The following is a 2,827-nucleotide window of genomic DNA, read 5'->3' as shown; positions in this document are numbered from 1 at the left end:
TCTAGTAGGGATGAGTTCATTTTTCTCATTTGGAACAATAGTCGTACCCCCTTTTTTGGGCACAACTTGCACAGGGCTTACACAAGAACTATCAGAAATAGGATAAATGATCCCAGCATCTAACAACTTAATTATATCAGCCTTTACTACTTCTTTCATGTTGGGGTTCAGGCGCCTTTGGGGTTGAACGGAAGGCTTGCTGTCCTCTTCCATCAAAATTCTGTGAGTGCAGATTGATGGATTAATGCCTTTGATATCTTCTACCTTCCAAGCTATAGCATTTTTGTGTTCCCGCAGCATTCTTAATAATTTTTCTCTTTGTAAGGGATTCAGCGCTGCGGAAATTATCACGGGGAGATCCGATCGTTCCTCAAGGAAAGCATACTCTAAATGGGATGGTAATTGCTTCAGTTCAAGGGTGAGGGGTTCTTGGGGTGATGGCTTACCTGATGGTCCAGGCAATTTGCCTAAGTTCTCTAATTTAAGAAACCCCTTTCCCTTGAATTGAGGCTTATCGTTCAGGTATGCTATCATGAGGTTTATTTTTTCATTTTCTCCCTCTTCAAGTTCTCCCTGCTGGAGGCAGAGTTCAAGAGGATCAGTTATTCTACTTACCTGGAAGCATTCATCAATTGTCAATTCAATGGCATCAATCATAAAACAAGAATCATCACTAGAGGGTGCATGTTTCATAGCATCAGACATTTTAAAAATTATCTCCTCATCTTGTATCCTAAGGCTGAGTTGTCCTTGTTGGACATCAATCATTGCTTTCCCGGTAGCCAAGAAAGGTCTCCCTAGGATAAGCGGGACCTCCACATCTTCTTGCATGTCTAACACAATGAAATCAACTGGAAAAATGAATTTGTCAACTTTAACTAACACATCTTCTATGATCCCCCTAGGATGTCTAATGGATCTATCAGCCATTTGTAATGCCACTCTAGTGGGTTGGGGTTCATTCATCCCCAATTTCTTGAAGATAGAATATGGCATTAAATTGATGCTAGCTCCCAGGTCACATAAAGCCTTTTCAATTTTTAAACTGCCAATGGTACAAGGAATAGTGAAACTCCCTGGATCTTTGAGTTTCTGAGGCAGCTTGTTCAGAAGGATAGCAGAACATTCCTCATTTAATGCAACTGTAGCCACATCTCCCAGTTTCCTTTTGTTTGCCAATAATTCCTTCAAAAATCTTGCATAGTGTGGCATCTGAGCTAAAGCATCAGAAAAAGGAATATTAATATGTAAACTTTTAAATATTTCAAGAAACTTACCAAATTCCTTCTCCAATTTTTGTTGCTTCAGCCTGTTAAGGAATGGAACTTGTGGTTGTTGGTGCATCCCTTGTTGTGCTTCTGGTTGTTCTGTCTTCTGTTGTCTGGTCCCAAGGCTTGTTTCTACCTTGGGTTCAGCCCAATTCTTCTTTTCTACCTCAGGCAACTCTTTTCCACTTCTTAAGGTAATAGCTTGCACCTGCTCTCGTGGATTCACTTCAGTGTTGCTTGGAAGAGTTCCCGGCAGTCTGGAAGAGATTAATTGTGCCAATTGCCCCACTTGGTTTTCCAGGTTTTTGATTGAGGCTTCCTGGTTCTGGAACCTAGTTTCTACACCTGCTATAAATTTTGTCATCAGTTCCTCCAAATTGGATTTTGGTTCAGGCTGATGATAAGTCTGGTGGAACGGCATGGAAATATGCTGATTTGGCCAGGACTGGTTTGAATGTCCCCTCCATCCTGGATGAAAAGTATGGTGACTCTGGTAACCCTGCTGTCTTGATGAATTGCTGACATAGTCAACTTGTTCAGTAGATGGTCTGAACTGATTGCCAACTTGGCAGTCTATACTGATGTGGCCTCCCCCACACAATTCACAATTAAGAGGCTACACATGCATGGCAGCTATCTGCATTTCATCTATTTTCATACTGAGTGCTCCTATTTGTGCAGATAGTGTTGTATAAATGTCAACATTATGCAAGCCTTGCTGCTTCCTAGTTTGAGTTCTTTCCGAATGCCATTGATAGTTGTTGACTGCCATTTCCTCAATAAGTGCATGGGCAACCTCAGGAGTTTTATTATTTATGGATCCTCCGGCTGCAGCATCTAATATGGTCTTATTTGAGTCAGTAAGACCATTATAGAAAGTCTGCACTTGCAGCCAAATGGGGAGGCCATGGTGAGGAACTCTCCTTAACAGCTCCTTGTATCGTTCCCATGACTCATATAAAGATTCCCCCTCTTGCTGGAAAAAAGTAGTGATGTCATTCCTCATTTTAGCAGTTTTAGAAGGGGAAAAATATTTAGAGAGAAAACGGCTGGCCATTTCGTCCCATGTGGCTATAGATCCTGCCGGTAATGAGTTCAACCAAGCTTTGGCTTTATCCTTCAAAGAAAATGGGAATAACCTCAGCCGGATGGCATCATCACTTACCCCATTGTGTTTGAAGGTGTCACAGATTTCCAAGAAGTTAGCAATATGGGCATTCGGATCCTCATGGGCCATACCACAAAACTGAACCGTATTTTGTATCATTTGGATTATGGCCGGTTTAATTTCAAAGTTATTGGCAGCAATAGTTGGCCTGATAATGCTGGAGACAGTCCCGGTGAGGGTGGGCTTGGCATAATCCATCATAGTTCTTTGTTCAGCCATTTCTTGTGCTTCTTGTCTGACTTGCCTAGCAGCTCTCAAATGGACATGGAGAGTCCGTTCAATCTCCGGGTCGTAAAGGATCTCTTCCAGTTCAGGTCTTCTTGTCATAAACTGTTAAAGTCAAAGCAATAAAAATGCCAATATTCACAAAAGAAAATAAATAACTAATCCT

At 41.6% G+C, this 2,827-nt stretch overlaps 1 non-coding gene across 1 annotated transcript; it reads left to right on the top strand.

The window, feature by feature from the left end:
- The first annotated feature begins 2,170 nt into the window (after nt 1-2,170).
- On the top strand, nt 2,171-2,277 carry LOC148861047 (small nucleolar RNA R71). Its single transcript, XR_016095220.1, has one exon. It is a non-coding gene; the product is annotated as a small nucleolar RNA R71 (small nucleolar RNA).
- The last annotated feature ends 550 nt before the right edge of the window (nt 2,278-2,827 follow it).

This window comes from Nelumbo lutea, chromosome 4, assembly GCF_056320005.1.
Source record: "Nelumbo lutea isolate HS-2025 chromosome 4, American lotus-T2T, whole genome shotgun sequence".
Taxonomy (NCBI): Eukaryota; Viridiplantae; Streptophyta; class Magnoliopsida; order Proteales; family Nelumbonaceae; genus Nelumbo; species Nelumbo lutea.
The sequence above is the reverse complement of the archived record's forward strand: the minus strand, read 5'-3'. Positions and strand labels throughout refer to the sequence as shown.